The sequence below is a fragment of the Aythya ferina genome (genome assembly GCF_964211825.1).
Source record: "Aythya ferina genome assembly, chromosome: 4".
Taxonomy (NCBI): domain Eukaryota; kingdom Metazoa; phylum Chordata; class Aves; order Anseriformes; family Anatidae; genus Aythya; species Aythya ferina.
The window spans coordinates 36,662,662-36,684,183 of NC_140300.1; the positions used below are offsets into that span (position 1 = coordinate 36,662,662).

The 21,522-nt window shown below is 35.9% G+C and overlaps 2 long non-coding RNA genes across 2 annotated transcripts in view; one reads left to right on the forward strand and one right to left on the reverse strand.

Annotated features, from left to right (window-relative positions):
• The window catches only part of LOC311436264, a 334,039-nt gene that overhangs the window by 169,769 nt on the left and 142,748 nt on the right, over positions 1-21,522 (forward strand). The window lies entirely within an intron of this gene.
• The window catches only part of LOC311436269, a 61,647-nt gene continuing 55,808 nt past the window's right edge, over positions 15,684-21,522 (reverse strand). The window contains exon 4 of the long non-coding RNA XR_014692711.1: positions 15,684-16,130. This is a non-coding gene — a long non-coding RNA (uncharacterized lncRNA). The remainder of the gene's footprint in view (positions 16,131-21,522) is intronic.

Consider the following 21,522-nt stretch of genomic DNA (forward strand, 5'->3'; position numbering starts at 1 on the left):
TCAGATTATATGGTATATTAGAGTTAAGAAAGATTGTGTCATTTACTGACTAGGTGTCTTTAGACCTAACAGCCTTCAAATAAAATATGTAAGCCTTCTCTTTTTAAGTGACCTTCTTTATCATTAGCTTTCTGATTTGCAGTTTCTCTCATTTTCAGATTTGCTCTGGATATGTTACTCTAATATCACAAAGATTTGAACCAATAATAAAATGAAATGAGCAAACACAGCAGTGAGGATTTTAAATGAGAAAGAAATAAGACTTCATAGCAGATAGTGTAATAGAAGTTCCACTGAAATCAATAGGAGTACTCACATAGAGTAACTCTACTGGAACAGGACTCTAAATTACCTGAAAATAATTTATTTGGCTAGAGATTCAAAACAGCACCTGTAAACTACTATCCTGAAATAATTCCAATAAAAATATAGAACATCATTGGTTTTGTATTCCATAGCTTATTCAAGAAAAGATTTGAAGCAAATTTTAATGGAACCTATAAAGAATTTTCAGAATTTGGCTTACGAATCACTGTAATTGCAGATTTTTCTGCAGAAGCTTGCTAATTTAACATATTTTTCTTGCTCTAATCTATGGAATACTTGGAATAATATATGCAAAAATCTATGAAAAGTCGGGAACAAGCCAATATACTTGACTTCTGCAATACTCATGTACTGACTAGAGCAGGTCAAACCATTCATTGTATATAACTGCTGTGGGATTTAATCAGTTTTTCTACCTGTGAATTATCCATGACCTGCTAATGATTTTTTTTTTAAATGAATGTGTGTTTTATGTAGTTCATCAAATAATCTTACAATCACATTAGGTTTGTAGAATTTTGCACCTGAGTACAATATGCAGAATGTGATATTCATATTGGTAACCCAAGTCTCATGAAACCCTATATATCCTGTTATTTTTTTGACCTAATGTCTACAAATAAGACCACTGGACTAATTGTATCTTCATAAACAGGGTACTAGTTAAAAGGAAAAAAAAAAAAAAAAGGCAAGCATAGTGAATGTCAAAGCCTTTACAGTCTGTTCTTGTTCTATTTTATACTGAAAGAGCATCACATGCAGAATAATACTTACCTGAGAAAGAAGGCATAGATTAGAGCAGGCAGCCTTCTCAATGCCAAGCCCTGATATGCAATAGCTTCTTTGGAATCCTTCCTCTCTGGATATAGTAAAGGTGCTTTGGAGGCAAAATGGTCAGTCAGATTCAAATAGAATGTTCTTATATTTAGTGTTTGTTATTCCTAAACTGTTTTTAGAAGTCCTTTCTTCATCTAAATATAGAATTCAAATATATTGTATCTTCAAAAGACAGGAGTCATATCTAGCTTCTAAGGTCCCAGTGTGCATGCATTCACATTTTGAACTCTCATCTTCATATCTATAAATGTGTTTTTAGTAGGTTTTCTTATAGAAGTGATGTTTTAAGACCTCTCTTTCTGTGCCTCAGACTCTCCAATAACTTTTGAACCCAGCCAGGTAGTTTCAATCAGGTTGCAAGGAAAGGTCCAAGTCTCAACAGGAATGCAAAGAGAAGAGATGTTACCATCACTAGTGAGGGAAAGGTTGTGGTAGCACTGATGTGCTATACCTCCTGTGTAGCAGCAGCTGGCTTGCTGCCTTATGTGTGGTTTTGTGTGTGATGATCGTTAAGAGTCAAGATTTATTGTGTTGTTCTGAGAAGGTCACAAGGGTGTAGAGTTGCATCAGACTAGATGTCATTAGTTCCACAGTTGATGAAGGTTTTGTTTTTGTTTTGTTTTTAAATAAAAGTCAGTATTCTCAAGTGTTCATTTCAAAACAGGAACAAAGAAAAATCTTATTCTATTGTGTGTTTCATGATAAAAACTAATTTCAAGTTGTAATTTCAAGCAAGATGGGTGAGATAAATATGTTGGCTAATGGAATATGCCTCTAGAGGCCAAGAAAGACACGAGATACCTGGGATGTAGCGCTCAGATGTCTAGATATATGCTCCCTGCTGGTGTTCACCTCTGCTATTCCGCTCTTCACACAGTGATTTAATGTGGGATCATTAAAGGGGGCATCCATTCCTACTTGTGCTACCAGAAGAGCATTAATGAAGTTCAGTAAATGACTTTTCAGTTCTATTTAAGAAAGGACAAGATAGATAGAAACCAACCTGTGTGTTTATTCACATAGAACAAACTATCACTTCAAGCACATTTTTGTTTAAGTTATATATTTAAGATTGGATAACCATCATTTAGACAACATGAGTCCTTTGCAGAGATAAGAGAGAGCAGTGAGGAGTGAAGGCCACGCACTGAAATTCAGTTTGTGCACTTGTGAAAAATGGTCACTTTTGGCTTCTTTCCCCTTGCCTTTCTATTTGAATTCTGCTGGCTTAAATTTGTGTGAACATGTCAATCCAGTCTTCACTGTGAGGGAGGGCAGTTAATTCCCAAAGAACAAAACATTTCTGCAGCAACAGTTCCTAACCTGCAAGTAGAAGAGCATGAATGAAATCCTATACAATATAGTGCATGTGGACCCCTTCTAACAATAGTAGGTGGTACAGCTTCAATTTCATTTTCTGCATAGAAAGAGAATATACTATATGAGGAAAGGTTATGAAAAAATGTGACGCAACTATTTAAAAAACATTTAGAAGTTTATAATGGCTTTTAAAAGTGGGTGATAGATAAGGAATATAGGGAAATATTAACTACTCAAAAATATCTTATGGAAAAGAAACAGTAATAACAGGCTTTTGTGGAACATTTATTTCTAGTAGATTAATTTTTCAGGACCAAAGATTGTTATAGAAAAGACGTATTAAATCCTTATTGTTGTGTTACATTTAAGGTGATGACATGTCCTTAAACCCTTCTGTGATGCAGGCAATAGGAAAAAGAATGACAGATGATTATATCAACAGCTTTCAATGATTTAGTAGAAATAGTAATGGGGAACTGTTGATTTATTTGTGAGTTTGACTTTTAAAAGATAGAGTAGTAGTTTTACTAAGGTGAGACTGCATGAAGTTTGGTGATATCCCACCTGCATCATGAAACAAAGGTAAGCAGGCAATTTATTTATTTATTTATTTATTTTCAGCAGAATAGGAAAGCTAAGCAAAAGACATGTGTAAAGCATTCTTCCCTCACTACACTGAAGGGTTGGGCTATAATTCTGCAATGTCCTTTGAGGTATGAAAACTTGTAAAGCAAATTTATGTGATGCCAGAGTTCTATTCTTGATCCCCGAGTCTAGAGGAAATCAAAGGTTACATGAAATATGATCTGTATCTGAATGCTAGAAAGCCACACGCTTTCCAAAGTGTTTATGGAATTTTAAGTTTTATAGTTTACTTAGACCTTGTGATCCAAGGAAGAGGGTAATCAACAAACAGCTTTTCCAGTTTAATCCTTTGCGGGTCTCTCCCTTGCTCTTTCTCTCTTGATATTTGGTTACTTTATCATACACTGGCTTAGAGAATGCATGATACTGCTACCATGTGAAATGAATGGAAATTATTCTGCTGTTTCTCTTGACCACCTGGGATTAACAAATCCATATCCTCTTCAAAGAATATATGCTTCAGGATAAGTTGGCAATCCTTAACAGCCCTCTTCTTTGCCTCTATTGTTTTGCCAAACCAGCTTTCTCACTCTTACCCATGTTTTAGCTCTCGTATAGTCATCTATTTCTTGACAGCATGATTACTGGCTGTGACTGTTTCCACTGTGGGTAGCTATGATAAAGAATATAAATATCTGCAAGGTACTTGCTGCACAAAGATCCCTGGGTAACTAATCTGTGATCCCATGTATTGTGTGTGGAGAGTTAAATTGCTCAAATGTCATCCAAAAATTACACAATGAACACAGCAAAATGCTACGCTAATCAGAAGAAAATAAATGATGTGCATGAAATCCCACACTCTTACCCTTTACTATGCCATGCAGACCTGTAAGCAGGTGCAATCTCTATTTACACCAGCTCCACTCTAGGGAAATATATCCTAATGGTAAGTGCTTCTAACCAACTTTTCTAAGAAGTGATTGTGTGTCAGTGTATTTCTAAAAGCAGAACTAGGCAGGGGTGATAGTCATATTGCTGTTTTTCTTCATACATAGTCTCTTCAGCACCAGGAAAGTAAAGTGAATCATAAAGTAATCTGAGTAGGGCTGCCATCTCAACAGCAATCTTAACTTTGCTCTTGAAGCTGATCAACAATATGTAATTCAATAGTCACGAGAAAAGAGATAGTATAAGACAGACCATGACTCACATAGCTTGAGCACATCTGAAGAAGGAGTGTTATCTTTCTTCTTACTGCAATATTTGTATAACATTCAGTAGCCAGTGGCTACAAGATATGAACAGCCCAGAGAAGAGGGTCTGTGTTACTGAATGAAAGGTTATTGAATGCTATTTTCACCGTTTCTTTGCATTCTCAGACAAAGGGAAAGTGTTCATACCACTTGGCATTAGCACCTCACTATACGCATTTAATTTACCGAAAAAAATTATCTAGTTAGGCTTCCATGGTTGTCAGGAGGAATACATTTGCCCTGTAATTTGTTTGCCAAAGCGGGTACCTACAGAACCCCTCAACAAGTATCCAGGTTGTTGTGTTTTGATTGTACAGTGAAAGATAGTGTTGGATTTGGCCCCTTGTAGGCACAGATGAAGATCTGCTGCATGCTAGTTTGCTTTAAAAGTATCAGTTCCTCCTAAGTGAGGCAGTTCTGGTTATAGTAAGCATCTGTCAGATAAAAAAAAAAAAAAAAACAAACAAACAGCAGAAACTTGTAAAATAACAAATATATCCAGATTTCAGGTACCTTCAAGTTAGGCAGGTGATGAGCTAGGGCTTTCAGGACTGTAGCTTTGGTTTTGGTGTCTCCACCACAATTCTGTAATGGATGCCCTAGTTTACTGGAGCTAAGTTTGTATGCTCTGATGTTTTGGGCTTGCAATCTAAATTTTAATGTCAGAATGCCTGGACCCAAGTTATCTCCAAACAATATCTTTTTATTTCATTATTCAGTGTTTCATTGTTACTGTTTTAAATGTACCTCATCATGGGATAGATCCTTCATCTCCTGATGATGCCCTTGGAAGTTAAAAGCTGCAGTTGCTGAGCTCCTTCCTATGATATGCTGTTTGCTTTAAGATATTTCATCTCCTGCATATGGAGCAAACCACACTTCGCAAACAAGGACAGAAGAAGAAAAGAAACAGATTTTAATTTAAGCCTTGCTAAGAAACTCAGATAAATGAGTGTGTCAAACAGAAAAGGACAAAATTAATGGGGAAGGACATTGGATTTTCAAGGTTCTCAGAGGGCATTAAAACAGTAGAGGTGAAAAATAATAAAATCATAAGAAGTGCTTGAGAATGTCTTTAAAATATTAATTGGGTACTAAACATGAATGGCACATGCACAATACTTCCTTTCAATAGCAGTAACCTGAAACGACCACCTTCTGTCTCTGGAAGCCTTTAGAGTGCTCTTCCCCTTTGCCCCTCCTTTCCTTTGATGCACTTTGACAGAAGAATCAACGCCTGCAGCTACTCACAGTGTGGCTTGGTAGCTGTAGACTCCCTATCAGGCTATGATCTATTTTTTAAGAAACGGCATTTGTTCCTCTGAATTGCATCCTGCTGGTGTTTGCTCAAACCTCTTGGCTGGCTGCTGGTTATTCTGTAAGTCTAGAGCTCTCCTGTTGGTTTGGTGGAGACTGGGGTTGGTAACAACTGTGCTTTTACTCCCTTTTCATTCACCTACAGCTCTTAGGATCATACTTTCATGAATGGAGCAATGGAGTCTGGTTGTAATGTCACTCTGCAGGTTATATCCACATGGCACTGAATTCATATTTGAAAAAGGTCAAGAGATTGGGTTCGTGTGCATCACAGCAATGTATGCTAATGTCAGTAATAACTGCCTGCCTCTCATTGCTGGCTTGCTGAAGTTGAATGCTCCATCATACACGCTCTGCTCTATGATACAGAGAGGTGACAAACTCACCAGGGCTATGAAAATAGCACTACTTCCTTCCCAGACAATATTCTGGGTATATGTGGCACAGGATAAATCGTGCTTAACATAAAGTTGCAAAACTAAAAAGCAAAGAAAGTGGATACAGAGTAGCCAAGAAAGCACAGTGAATCATCAGTTCTTTGTGCACAAGAAGTCCTGCTCCAATTGTTTGGGACTGCAGGAGGAACAGTTGTCAGATCAATGAGTTTTAAAACAGGTATTTTATTTACTGAAGGTATGGTTTAATTGGAAATGCTTCGAGTTAAAACTGAACATTGGTACACTTTGTAGTGCATGGGACAAATCCTTAAATTATTCCTCATACAAGACTTCAAATGAAGAATTTGGCCTCAAGTGACACTGAGGAGGTTTAGGTTGGAAATTAGAAGACACTTCTTCTCAGAAAGAGCAGTCAAGCATTGGAACGGGTTGCCCAGGGAGGTGGTGGAATCCACTGGGGGTGTTCAAGTAAAGGTTGGACTTGATGCTTAGGGATGTGGTTTAGTGGCTGATAGTGGTGGCAGGGAGATAGTTGGACCAGATAATCTTGAAGGTCTTTTCCAACCTTAATGACTATGATTTTAAAAGTTGCACCACAGGGAGGTTTGTTATTTGAAGAAGGCATCTGGTAAGTTATTTGTGAAATATGGAAGGCTAATTTAAGATTTTGCTGTAGCCTAGTTTTGGAGTGACAGAGAGTGGGCATTTAGTAGGGAGGAACGAGTCATGTGATAGCTTTTCTATATTTTTTTTCCTGGAGTCGGGCATTATTTGCTGAAGATACAGCTCTTATGCAGAGAGGTGGTAGGTAAATTGCTTTATCTAAGAGATTGCTGCTCCTTTTCAATAGAGGTCAAAACAACACCAAGTTATCTTGAGAAATTAGAATAAAAATGTTATTTCACTTGGTGGGACTTCTGGTATAAAAGTTCACTTATAATACGCGTGGTATTGCATCAGCACATTTGTTGTGCAAAAGTGTTTAGTGTTGGCAGTAGGTAACTTACACAAAGCTGAGCTTGGCCTGCTTTCTGATCCTTTCAAAATACCATAAGATTGTGAAATTAGCATGCTTACATGCAAAAGTTGATCAGGTTGGGGGGGTGGGGGTGGGGTGAAGAAAATGAAGAAAAAGGACTATCCTTGGTACTACCAAGGGCTGGCCTGAACAGTTATACCTAGTGCACTCTCAGTCACAGGATGCAGCAGACTGTGCACAGACCTGCAGCTCCTCTCTCAGGTTTATTGCTGCTTCTGGCCATGCTTTACGACCAGTGATTTATGGATTAACTTCAGCCTCAATAAACTCTTTTGAACAACTTGACATATATGGCTTTGGAAAGCAGTTCATCATGGGCGCTGATGAGTCGCTATAAACCTGTTTTACCTGAGGGCCATGGAAAGAGATGGCTGCTCCCTGGGGGTCTGGTGGCAAGGGCTGCCCCTGGGATGGGCAGCCAGGGCCCTCCCACCACCTCCAGCCCGGGGAAGCCCAAGCCCCAGCCCCCAGGTGAGCTCCTTGGTGGTGGCCTCAGGGCAGGATGGAGACCAGCTGTGAGGTTGGCCTGGGCAGGGCATGGATGTGGCTGAGCTGGAAATCAGTGCACCTGCAAGAGCTCAGGCTGAAGGCACAGGGCTGAACTAAAATGGCATCTAGAGGTGGAGTGGAAGCCCCAGGTCTAGCTGCACAGAGCCTGCTGGTGCTGTGGGGACCCTGACAGCAACAGGGCACAGGTTTAGTCATTGGAGGTTGGGGAGGATGGTATGTGGGTATAGGTGAGAGCAGCTACTTGCTCTGGCATCCCTGCTTACCTGCACTTGTTAGTGAGTGATAAGGATCCATGCTCTGTATTCATAATAACATAATTACTTCCTGACAACAAATACCAGTCTTGGTGTGAGAACCATGTTGGCTTGCAGTTCTGCTATCTGTTACAGCATCTAAACTATTTATTGACCAGGTAGGATCCAGCATGGTGCAGATTTGCTCAAAATAAACTGCATCTTCTTTTCTCCCTTTCCTGCAAGAGCATAAAGGTATTTCTGTACATAGACCAAACAAAATGTCATTAATTTAGGATTACTGTGAAACACCTAGTAAAGCAATTTATAAATACCTCCCCACCCCCATCCTCTCCCCCTACACTTCTACTGTCCCAGAAAAAAACTTTTTGATTCAGTATTTATCAGGAAAAGAAATGAATTTTTCATCAATAATGTATTTAACAAAGAAAGGTGCTTGACACTGGATTTATATTTTCCAAAGAGGATTGTGCCTACAAGTTGAGGATTAGTCATTTAAACTGTCTGAATGCAATTTAAATTGCAAATGTAAACTATCAGAAGGAAACACCTGTAAGTGTTAAATCGGGCAACTACTGATTTTCAACCAAATCAATAATTTGTAACAGGACAATGAATTTGTGCCATCCAGTCAAACAAATAAGAACTATCTTCTTATTATCATAAAAGCAATAAAAAGACTTGCACAGCATTTTTCCCCTAATTTGTCTTTCATTCTGCACCATAAAGATAACAAAGTATGGTGTTCTCTTAGAACATATTGTTTTACTCTGTATGTTTTTCATCACTATAGTCTGGAGTATATTGTTTTTTAATTTGCTGATGGAAACCATCAATTAGAATTAGCTTGAGTACTGTGGGAGGATAATGGCAACAGATATGAAGAGAACAGAATCTAGCATGAATTAATGATGCATTATTGTGCATCTCATTGACTTGGTGGCAGGGCTTATTGTATGAGTAAATAACTTACAGTTGCATCAAAAACTGGGAGAGTAGGAGGGTTTGGTTAGTGAACCATCTAATTATAGTCACTCATCTTAAAATGAAGGACTCTACTTTGATAAAAATCTGATTAAAAGAAAGTATTTTTCCACATTAACACTTCATGTATGGTTATAACCCATGCAAAAATATTCTGACACCAATATAATTTACTGTGTGTCGAAGGCTAATAAAACTTTTTTTTTTTTTTTTTTTAAGAAATCTTAAAAAATAATTAAAAAATAATCTGCCTTATACATTCTGTAACTTTTAAAAATGATTTCCATTTTGGAATTTTATAAGCCTATGCACTTGTAACAGTTTCCATTTGAGAAAAAATAAATCTCCCTCATTATGCACCCAAACCTTCCATACAATAAATATATATAAGTAAAATTTACTATGCCATACTTTTGATCATGCTCGATCATGCTGCTCTTCTGTTTCTTACATCAAAAGAGTTATAAAAGTTGTGGTATGTTCAGCCACAGCTAGCAATTATCATCAGGGTAAAGAAGGAGCCAGTCTTTGAGCTACTTTCACTGTCAATAGTGAAAACTTGTTGCTTATCAAAGCCTGAAAATATCCACATGCCCAAGTAGGTGTCTGTTCAAAGGCTTTTTTTTTTTTTTGGTGAACAGATGGAGATATCCTGAATACTTAGCTCAGCGGGATGTTTAGGAATGAATGTGAATTCTTCCACAAGGATGAGAGCAAACAGATAACTTTATTTTCATGCACAACTGTGATTAAAATGTACGTATAAATATATAGGTATATTAGTGATTTTTGTGTTTCTATTAAGTGACCTTAAATAGTAGGGCTTTTGAAATTTGAATTTTGTTGAAATGCAGGAACCCAGAAAAGAATAATGAAATTGATATCCCCCCTCCCCTCCCTCCAAAATAGTGGACTCATCAATAGAAAAGGTATTAACCAATTATGATGTCTTTTCTTTGGTTCTCTAATACTGTGCCTTTCTGAATTCGCTACTGTATAGTAATTTTTTTAAAAACTCATTTAACAGGCAAAATTTTGGAAGACTTACCATCCAGCTGCAAAAAAGAAAAATTATTTTAAGTCATGTAATTAAGTCAGCCAGAATGAATTAAAATAGTCAGACCAACAGAGAGCCCTTTTTGCCATCCACTGTACAGTAGATATGTAATATCTAATTAATGTTTAAAATGCAGTTCACTTGTACTTGATATTTAATTTATAGCTATAAGCAAAGCATATAGTATAATAGTAATATGAATGATTTCTCCATGAAAGAATCTGCATCATGAAAATCAGGGGAAGGAGGAAATAAAAACACAGTGGTTGCTTTGTTCTTTTTTGTATAATAGAAATAAATATTTCAATATCTTTTTGTTTCACCTTTAACTAAATTAAAATTTTATAGGAAATGAAAGCAGCAGAGTAATTGAGGCAGTAATCTTTAAATCTAACTTGCAAAACTTAAAATCTGAAATATGTGAGAATTTTATACAGGTTGACAATTTCTGAGCCTTACCTTTGAAATCTGAGCGTCTAACTGGTTATGCCAGTACTCTGACTCAGTGATGAAGAAAATGATTTCCTCATGGTTGAGAGTAATTTAATCAGGACTGTAAAATTTGGGTTTGACTTACTCAAAAGAGGTCTGCTCTTTGTAAAACCAGGTAACAAATTCCACGACTAAAATTACATTTATTTATTCGAGTATCAAATGAATGAATTAATCAATTTATTAATTCAATCAATATCATTATCTGAGATTAATAATAATAAAAATCAATTAGGCCTATTTGGGTACATATACAGTGTAATTAATTTAATAAAAGCAACAGAACAGAACCAATTTAGCAGTGGAAACTATATCATTCTTGTAGGGAGGAAAAGATAGAATACTTCTGAAATATCACATCTGGTCATTTAGAGGGAACAAAGTATTACTTAAAAATTAAATTTGAGCATGTAGCATTTTCTCCCTTAACAGGAGACATCTTTGGCAACACTGACTTTTGTGGTAGGAAGGGTCTTGAAAGATTGTATGGATTTTTATTAAGACTTCATTTCAGAGTTTATATCTCACAAGCAATGTACAGTATATATCTGAATTGAGAGTTCTATTGTTACTTTTTTTGTTTGTTTGTTTGTTTTAGGTATTATTTTGGTGGTGCAAAGGGATATACTTTTGTGCTTTTTGTGCTTGTGCTTACAGTGCCCTGATAGCAGGGGAATGCTGAAGATCATACTAAGAAAACAAAAAAATAAAGTTAAAAGAGCTGTAAGCTTTTTTTTTTTTTTTTTTTAATTTATTCTTGTGGCTGCTCTGAGTGTCTGTCTTGTCATTTTTTAGAGTCTGATTGATCAGATGGCCAGGTATTAAGTATGGACTTTGTTCTTAATGACCCATATATAGGGTCCTCAGTAAGTTGTAGGGTATAGCCTTGGGAAGGCACTGCAAAAATGTAGCAACTAAAATTTTAGCAATATGATCCAGTCTTGCAATTTTTTTTGTCTTTTTCTTTTTTTTTTTTTATTTTTTATTTTTTATTTTTTTTATTTTTTTTCCCCAGGAAGTCTAATTAGGGGGGAAAAAAAGCCTGTAAATGTCGAGTTTTAAACTTTTAAAAACCGAAATATGAAAGGGACTCTATTTTGATAACAGGCTGTGTAGAAGAAAGAGAATAAATAATGAGAGTAGTGCTTAAAGTGGCAGACTTGGATTCAGTGTCTTTCAAGGAATGACAAGCAGCACTGACTTCTTGTTATTTATTGACATAGAAGACTGGTGACCATTAGAGAAGCCTTTTCATAAATTGAAGAAAACTTGTTTTAATGATTAATAAACTAGGGCTAAATGTCTACCAGTGCAAGATGATGGCTTCAATTTTGAGCTTGGACACAAGCTAATTGAGCAAATGGCTACATGTTGAAAGAAAATAAATAATAATAATAAAAAAGAAAGCAGCAAAAATGTTATCATATTCCATGAATAGGCACAGACAATTGCCTGCAGATATTTGGAGTACTTCTCCACTGAGCTCTGACGGCAGTAGAAAAAAATAACCAATTCCATACAACCATATACCTGTCACTGAAGAACGATACAATTTGTTCCCTCTTGAGATCTGAGAAATGTCATCATGCATGAAAATCTCCTGTGCATGGGCAAATCACAGTACTCTAAAGAGAAGAAAATGCGACTGGATGAAGGAAGTACATAATTCTTCCTGGTTGGGTTATGTGAATCTGACTTTTGAGATGTCATTATTGATGTGACATTATTTTATCTGGGATTAAGTGTTCATACACGTTTCTTTGAAATATGGTCAAAAATAAGAGTCTTTGACTAATAGGGATTTATTTAATTATTTGTTTTTCCAATTCTGTACACAATATATTGTTGAGAGAGAAAATACTGCCATGTCTAGTGCACAAAATGTGTTGGTCACATTCTCATCCAGGCACCACTACATGTTTTTGGGTGCCACCTGCTGGCTTTTTGTCTCTTAAGCATTTACAGATACAACCATTTTTCTGAAGGTGTACAGTCGTGTCAGGTGCCAACTCCTGAGCATAGCCTTATTGAATACAGTTCTCTTATGGATGTCTTAGGGAGCTGCAGACCAAAAGACAACTGCCTATGCATTCCAAGGCTTTCCTGGTATCTACATTTCACTAAATAACACTCTGGGCATTGCTGCTCATGTTTGGTCTTCTATTGTCTTGTTAGAAAGGTACAGTAGGGAGAACAACAAAAACAAAATAAAAACAAGAGACCCACCATCAACCAACAAAAACAAAAACCAAAAAAGAAACAGAGGGATCATGACAAATACACAATAGAGTGCATTCTGCTGAATAGGAACAGCTCATATGAAAGCATGCTTCCTGCATGGATGTAAGGGCGTGCTCTTGGCAAACTATCTGCTCAGTGTGCAGGTGACACTCAGTAAAATAAGCAGGAGAAGCCATGCTCATATTATTGCTTCTCTAAAGGACTTTTTCTTTGTGAATCTGTCCACCATTTTGTGTATAGCATGTATGGTCTGTTTGAAAGAGGAGAGGTACATCATAAAAATATATTTTGTGGAAATCTAGGTCTGTGATACGTATTTGACCATAAGTGCAGCCATAACAACACGATTAGGATGTTGATTTAAAAAAAAAAAAAAAAGAAAAAAAGAAAGAGAGAGAGATTAGCCTTTGTAATGGTCTGTTTTGCATAGACACTGTCTTCCACTGTGGATGGAAAGTGCTGTGATGAAAAGTACTTGTTTATTCTCTTGATTCCCGTAGAGAGCAGTCAGGAATAAAGTGACTGGTAACTCGCATCCATGTAACTCCCACTGGGTTTCTATTTACAAACTGCCAGAAGACAAGCTGTCTCTCCCAGTGGCATTCTCTGAGGAGGCTTTTGTGTTGTCTGTGACATTCATTACACATGTGACTGCACAGCACCTGTCAGTCACTCTCACCCGGAGAGACACCCATAGCTGCCTGAGACAGTGGATGAGTTAGATGAGCAAATTTAAAAATACAATATGTTGAAATTGAGTGAGTGATGGATAACTAAGTAAACAGTGGTAATGTAGACAAGCGTGTACTAAGATCTAGACTACTTTCATTGTGATTTTGTAATTTTATGGTCACAACTGAGGTGTGTCTGTTTTGAAAGACTTTGAGAGATAAATTCTTTTTCCTTTTCCTTTTCCTTTTTTTTTTTTTTTTTTTTTTTTTTTTTTTTTTTTTCCTTATCCTTGAAGTACTGAGAATTTGAAGTGAAACAGTTCATGTTGTTTCCACCAACTATCAGCCTGGCCTGTTTTTCTACCTTCCCCGCCACGTTCCTGGGTGCTTGCAGTATGGTCCTCCACCCCAAATTCTGCCTGCTAGGAACCACCCTGCAAAAACATGGAACAGTTGTAGCTGTTTTGAAGCTGCTTTGGCTTCCTGGCTCACCATGAAATTGGAGAGGCTTTTGGAATGAGGAAGAAGCGGTAGGATGGAGAGGGATTAGAAAGAAATTAGGCATTAGGATCATGACAGGATAAAGTTGTACCAGCTTTAACAGTTGTGAAATAGCAGACTGCAGTGTGTTATGGGTTAGACTTCTGTTCTGATAGGAAAAAAGGAATCAGTGTAAAACAGTTTTAAAATCTTTCTGGATACTTTGATGCAGTCAGATGAAGAATGGCTGTTATTTTGCTGTGTAAGTAAGTAGGCTGCAGTAAAAAGCAGTAATGTGAGCTTGAGCATTATAAGGTTTATAGCTGGAATGGCTAGGAGTCAGAAGACAAAAAAATGTGAATACTGAATTACTTAATATTTATTATCAGAAATTATCAAAATTAATCAAAAATATCAAAATTAATATTATTTATGATCAGAAGTATACAGTCTCACAATGCCAAAAACATATGAGGTGGAGGGGTGGGTGCAGGTAAACAGAAATGGAGAAGACTTTCCAATTTGTGATGGTTTCAATTGATCAAAATCTGTTTTGTTTGTTTGCTTTTATTTTTCAGTTTTGGTAACTAGAAAATTTTGTTCTTTGCTGTTGCATCCGGTGGATCTTTTCCTCAGCCAGGAGCCCAGGCAGGGTGCATGCCATGCAGCAGTACCAAGGCATTCAAGCTGAGTTCTTTCTGACTCCTGCACTGGTTTTGACAAAAGTTTTATCAAGCTAGGGATGTCTTGAGTGAAATGTTTCAGGGTCAGTTCATTGGCATTTTTTAATGAAAAATTTTCAACAGCTAAAATCTAGCCTGGCTTACAGCGGAAGAGAAAGCAGCTGTAATATATAATGAAACAAATGGAAAAAAAAAAAGGAAGTTGATAGCAATGAATAAATGAATATAAATGAGAAGTTAGGAATTGAAGACATTTGTAAAGGAAGCAGAAGGACACAAGGAGAAAACTGTGGTCATTGGAATTAAGAACTTTAAGAAGTTTTTTTAAGAGGAATAAGTTATAAAGATGGTATTAGTTTGTTGCTGGAAAAGACAGAAAGTAGGTAATAATGCAGGAAAAATAGCAGTAGTCAATCAACATTTTTGCTACATATTTAACCAACCTTTCTGAATTCTGTGCTAACTTGTATACATTTCTCAGCTAAGATAACTAATTCCAAGTTAAATGGTATTCAGTGATCTTATCCACATGGATTGAAGAGGCAGAGAAGAGAGTGCTGCTAGGGAAACTGTTGATTAAGCAGAAGTAGATAAGCATTAACAGTAACAAAGGAGTTGTAAGGTGGTCAATAATTAGATAGAGATAGGATAAGAAAGAAATAATTAGGCTAGATGAAGACTTTGGATTTGCAAGGATTCATTTTGAACAGGTCTGGCTTAAGATTTTCATTTGTGCCAGCACATTTTTCTCCTTAAGCTGCTAAAATGCTGCTCTCCCTTAAAACCCTTAGCATTCCTCAGTAGTCCTCACCCTGGGTAGGAAACAAATTCCTTTGCCTTCTCTGTGTTCTCTGAGACCAGTATTCTTCTCTCGCTGTAGTCCATTTCATTGCCTGGACAGCAGTCTACTTCAATCCGTTTCTCCCATGTTGTCTCACTTGCCTCCTTTCCTAGGTGGGGCATGTTACAGGTTCATGTGTAAAAGACAAAGTTAGGAGTGAAACAGAATCCTGATTCTCCAATGAAGGTATTACAGCCATATGATGCTGCTGAAGATTAAATAATTTGTTTTGACAATTAATGAAGATGATGTGCACAGGTTGCTAAAAGTTGGCATTTTCATATCAGCTTTTTGATATTGTAAGTGTCCAAATGTTACAGAAAAACAGTAGGATCCAAGTAGACTATTACCATTGCTTTTCAATAAAACTGGAACTGGAAAATTCCAGAAGATGAAAAGAATCTGTTGCTGAGCCAACATTTTGAAATGGTGAAGGAGGCTTCAATGCTAATTATAGGCCTGTCACTTTGACATACATCTTGGCCACAATAATGGCATGGTTGATATAGGACTCAATTATAAAGAATGAAATAACGGTAATGATAATAGTTAGATTTATGGAAATGATATTGTAAAACTGAATAACACTCTTTTGTTGAGATTACAGTTTGGATTGGTAGTTATAAGAGTTGTTGATGTAAGAAGGGTTTTTTTTATGGCAAAGGGAGACTTGGGTTGGCAAAGAATTTTGATTAAGTAACTAGAACTATAAAATCATCACAGTACATGCTGCATGAATGAAGAGCAGCTAAATGAGTGCTAAGTAGCCATTAGGCAGGCATAGGTCCAGTGGTCTTGATCAGGGATGGCTGTACAGTTCGAAGGGCTCATCAGTGGCCTGGAATAAACAACACTGTTAGTTTGTTAGTGTGCAGATAATGGAAAGATTGAGAGAGCTGAACATAAAGAACCTAGACAGAGCAACACAGATTGTCGGTAAACATGGCAAAATTGAGACAAGCACATTTGGATATAAAACAAAGCAAAGACATGGGGAATGCTTACAGCATAACAGACTGCATGAACTATGAAGGTGGGATTACTGGCTTCAAATATGACAATGTGACTTGTATAGTCCTTAAGTGCTTAAAGGAAATAGAACATTTTTTTTTTGTCAGTATGTGTTTGTGAGTTTTGTTGTTGTAGGAGTACTAATTTCTGGTGACCACAAAGGCTTCTTTTGGTTTTACAATCTGGTGTTGCTATTATGTAAACCTGGTTATTCTTGTTGCTATTCTTTTAGTGCTCATAGTCAAGTTTTGTGGGTTTAATTGTGCTGCTTTCTTGATAGTTAGAACAAGTCTCAAGGGTACTATGAAAGATGATGGAAAATTGTGATGCACTTTGCCCAGACAAATTTTACATGAACAGGTGTTGACAGACATACTGTACTAGATGTAGTTTTCACTGAGAAAAATGTGTAGTTTTGCTTATTCTACCTTCCTTGAATCACAGGCAAGTTTGTATTTGCATGTGGCAAGGTCAGAAAGTTCTTTGTTCTCCAGGTTCTCAAATTTACTTTGAGGATATTTTGCATCAAATAGATGAATGTAGGTCTACAGTTCCACCAGTCTTTGTGGTAATTCTGTTAAGTAGCATCAAGCTCATTGTGTTAATTTACAAATACAACTTTGTAAAATGCGAATTTAAATTTGCAACTAATACCCCTGCAATATTAATATACTAGATAATTTGAAGCAACCTGTTTGATTCTTCTCCCTCATTTTCTATATCTAAAATGGAGAAGTTCCTCCTTTGTAAAATGCTTTTGATATCTCCTGATGAAATAGACATATTTTACGTGATATGGTAGTATCAGTCTTTAAAGGATTTGCATTATAGACAACCTTCAATGAGATTTTTCTTTGTAATAAAAGTGCTTTTTCTATATTTGATGGAGTTAGGATCCTGAGAATACAGGGGGTGTAAATGAGAACTTCTGAAAGCTAAAAACCCCAATAAGTACATCAAACAACTTCCATCAATTTAATGGTTTTGTTGCTGGGTACTACTCCGCAGTGAAACTGCATTCTTCTCAGTGAAACTGATTTCTCTTCCTTATTTTAATAAGACAGGTAGATTATAAAATTAATAAAGCTAGCAGTGTCTTACTGGACCTCATTACTCATCTGTCTTTTTCAAATATTTAATGGATATACCAGATGTCTATATTGTATTAATTCTGCCAACGGATGTAAGGAAAGTAGTCAAACATAATAAATTTAAGTTTTAATGTGGCTGGTTTGGTGTTTCCTCTTTTTAACAGGATTTTCTTGCATTCTGCACTTATCTGTGAGCATCTAAAAATTTCTCTATGATCAACAATTGTTTATTTTCTATTGTTATTAATTGCTTGGCAGTTCAGTTTAGAGGTACTACACTGTAGACTGGGACATCTCTTTCTTTTCTCTTCTGCTCATTAGCAGGGAGTCTTTAATCTCTTCTTTCTCTGCTTTTCTTAATAATCACAATATCTCACTTTCCCAGTGGGATTCAGCCTAAGATTGAGTAGAAAATTAGACTCACATCAGGCAGGCTGAGCTTATAATAATGCTGAAGAAGTAATATAACATAAAAAATGAGACATTTCTGCTCTGCATATGGTTTTAATTATTGTAGCTTTTGGAGTGTAATTGCAAAAATACACTATTGAATTGAACTGAGGTTGAAAATTCTCCTTTATCTTTTAAAATAAAAACATTCCAGCCCAAATGTGAAATCTACAATGTTTTAAAGTGTAATAGAAACTGTTTATTGAATAAGAGTTTATGAAACTCTTTATTAATGTGCATTTTTAAATTTCCTATGCATCTTTATAATTGTATATAGACCACATTGGCAAAACAGAAAAATGTTTTTAACTTTGCTGAATACTGTACATATTTATTTGATCACCAAGATAATCACCAGAGGAATTTGTGTCCATTGAAGAAATCTATTTGTTTGTTTCTTGTTTCTCATATTGCCTTGGTTTAGTTGATTTTGTGAATATAGACACAAATCTAAAATCTCATATTAAGTATTCTCTCTGAAGTATAATCAACTGTATTTTCATACATATATGACTAGTTTCTAGAATATCATATTTTTTTGTCACCTGATTGAGTATAACTTTGGAATTAAAACATCCGTAACGAAATATCAATGTGATTTACTCATGTTGTCTTGTTGAAGTATTTGCACAGATTTGTGTTTCATTTGAAAATGGTCAAAATACGATCAAAAAAAGTCAATTACAAGAAGATTAAACATTAGGTTTTTTTATATTAAAATTCTTTTATTTATAGCTGTAAAATAATCTTTCTACTACAGAATCTTTAATTTATTTTTTTTTTCCTTCCCTATAACAGTCTTTGACAGTAGGTTGTCAAATGTAAGATAATTAATAATATTTTACAGCCAATTCAATTAATATTGGCTAGTGACCAGTGTAGTCTTGCAAGGTATTGACCTACATGTCTGATAGGAAAGGCCCTATGGCTTGCACTTCAGAGCTGTGGCCTTGCTGTACATTCAATACAAAGTTGGTCTATATGTCCCTGTTTTAGCATCAGGACTAAAGATGTATGTACAGTTCACTGGCCAGTGCTAATGACTGATAAAAGTTCAGATTTAGTTAAAGTCAGTTAAAAATGCTATTTTTCTTCATTAAGAATTTCATCAGGCCCATTGATGTCAATATGGTTAGAAGATGTTTGTACTTTGCTCTTTGTTGTAGCTTTTTTTATTTTGTCCTTACTTGCAATTGAGTTGCAAAGTTGCCTATAACTCAAAAATCCAGTGTGTACCTGGGCTAAATGAAGGAGAATTTTCTTTGAATATAAATTGCATAATCAAACCCTACAAGCAACCTAAAATATGCTCTTGAGGAGTTAATTCCTTTTACTGGTTGAGGATTTTACTGAAATATGATTGTGCTTTGCATACATAGATTTTTTTTTTTTTTTCTAATTTTTTTTCTTTAAACCTCTGCATGGCAGGCAAACAGTATTTTCTATTTTTTAAGGAGGCACAAAATGTTTAAAGGCAACAAAAACATTTAAAGTGTACTGTTATTCAAGTACTGTTTGTTTATCTCTGAGCTGTTCCTGATGAAGTGGAATAAATGTTCTGGTGGCCCCATGTCGCAGTGGTTTACCTTCAGGCATAAAAGAAACCTGCAGAAAACCACTAGCTGAGCTTTGCTGTCCTGGTGTCCTAGGTCAGTCTCCTAACAACCCTGTCATTTCCACTATTGGTCTGGACCTTATCTCTGTATCAGATAAGTGATTTTTTCTTTTTATTTTTTCATATGCTGGCTGGCTCATTTTAACATGTCTAGACTTAAATCTCTCTCTGTTGTTCCGATTAGAAGTCAAACACAAAACCATGTCTGGTGATTAGATGTGCCCTTTCATTTTGTGATTACTTTGTAATTGGGAATAGATGTCCTAACAGAACGAGATCCATATTAAACATATGCAGACTTAAAACTTACAAGCGTAGCTGGTTTGAAATGATAATATTTTAGTACTGAAGAGTTTGTTCTACTAGCTTCCTGCTAATACATTTTTTGCAATATTTACTGTTGGGATTAGGTGATCTCTGGTCTTTGAAACAGATAACTCTGAGTATAATCATTCAGATAAAAAAGTTTTCTTCATTTAAAATAATAGTGGAATTCTTCTGGTTTCCTCTGCTAGAAAGGTGCTACTCAATTGTTGCCTTTACTTGCTGTTGAACTTTTGAAAGCTCACTCTCCTTATTTTTCTTTTTTGAGGGCAGGCATGAAGCAGTATGATTACTTATCTGCTTTTCTGCTAATCCGTTCTCTGTAGCTTTTAAACCAGGTTCACCCAAATTTGAAGGAAGGCAAGTCTTGAAGTTGCAAGAATTTTTTGACTTCTGTCTTGTTAGACAAAAGAGGGAAAAATAAAATATTTGTCCTCCTTGTACTCTGAGGGAAAGTCAGGAACAACTCAACTGTTATATATTCTGTTTGGTTCCAGGCAGCTGGCCAGTCAGCACATTAATAACTTTTTAGGCATCACATATGCTTTCTGTTGGGTAGTGGAAAAGTCACAGAAGATGGGGTAGGGAGCAGAGTGGGGTGAGGGAAGAGACAGGAGATGATCTTAAATATAGGTTACTATAAGCATAGGAGGTAGTAAAGGTGTAGGGGAAAAAAAAATAAAAGAAAATCTGCTTAATTAATCTTTCCAAGTTCAGAATAAATTATATGTGACTATATTATAGTTCTGTGAACAGGTCTTAGTATGTGAAGGAGGAATACTGTTCAAAACTTTGCCATTTTAAAAGCCATAGATACAAAATTTAGCAAAGTTAACTTAAAGAGAGATGACTGCTGGGTTTTGAGGGTGAGGCTGGTGAGTAGGTATACTCCAGGTACAGTAATATTTGCTCTGAACTTCAGGCGGCTGCAAAATTCAGACCTCTCTTTTAAAAACCTCTTTCTTGCTAATGGAGCTCTTCGAATCTTTCTGCTGCAGAGTTTGTGATTTTCTATAGAACAGTTTTTCTATACAACATTTCCTTTCCCCTATTTTTTTTTTTTGGAAAAAAAAAAAAAAGAAAAAAGAAAAAAAGGAAGATTTCTACATAAAAAGTAGAGCAGAAATACATTTTGTATTTACCATTTACCAAATCTGGTAGGACAGCTGACTAGAAGTTTTTTCCTCAGTGATAATATGTTGTCTCCTTGGTGTCTGAGGTTGTATAGTGTGTCTTTGGGTGACTGGTTCATAAGCAAATGCCAGGAACATAATGAATAGGTGAAAAGATCCATTATTATTGACAACTAATCTGACATGTAAATTTTTCAAAATTTAACATTAAATTTCCATGTTTTCCTTGCAATGCCAAAACAGTTGTACAGATTTGTTCCAAATTTTTTTGAAGTTAGTAGCGTCTTTAGTAAAACACCATTTAGGTTGTCTCCCTAATATAAAAAGCTTTTTGGTGTATCATCATTTTCCTAATAAATCTGATTAATATATGTACTCTGGAATTAACTGAGTAAAAAAAAAAAAAAAAAAAAAAAAAGGTTGTAAAATGGCTCTGGATGGTTACATCTGGGAAAGAAAAGGAGAAGTAAGTGATTTCAATGAAAAAGTAGTGGCCTTTTAATAGTCATAATTATACAATATAATATAGGCATGGAATTTTGTTCGGTAACTCAGAGATGTTGTCTGGGTGTAACCTTGTGTGGGAGGCCGTGTAAATTTTCTCTT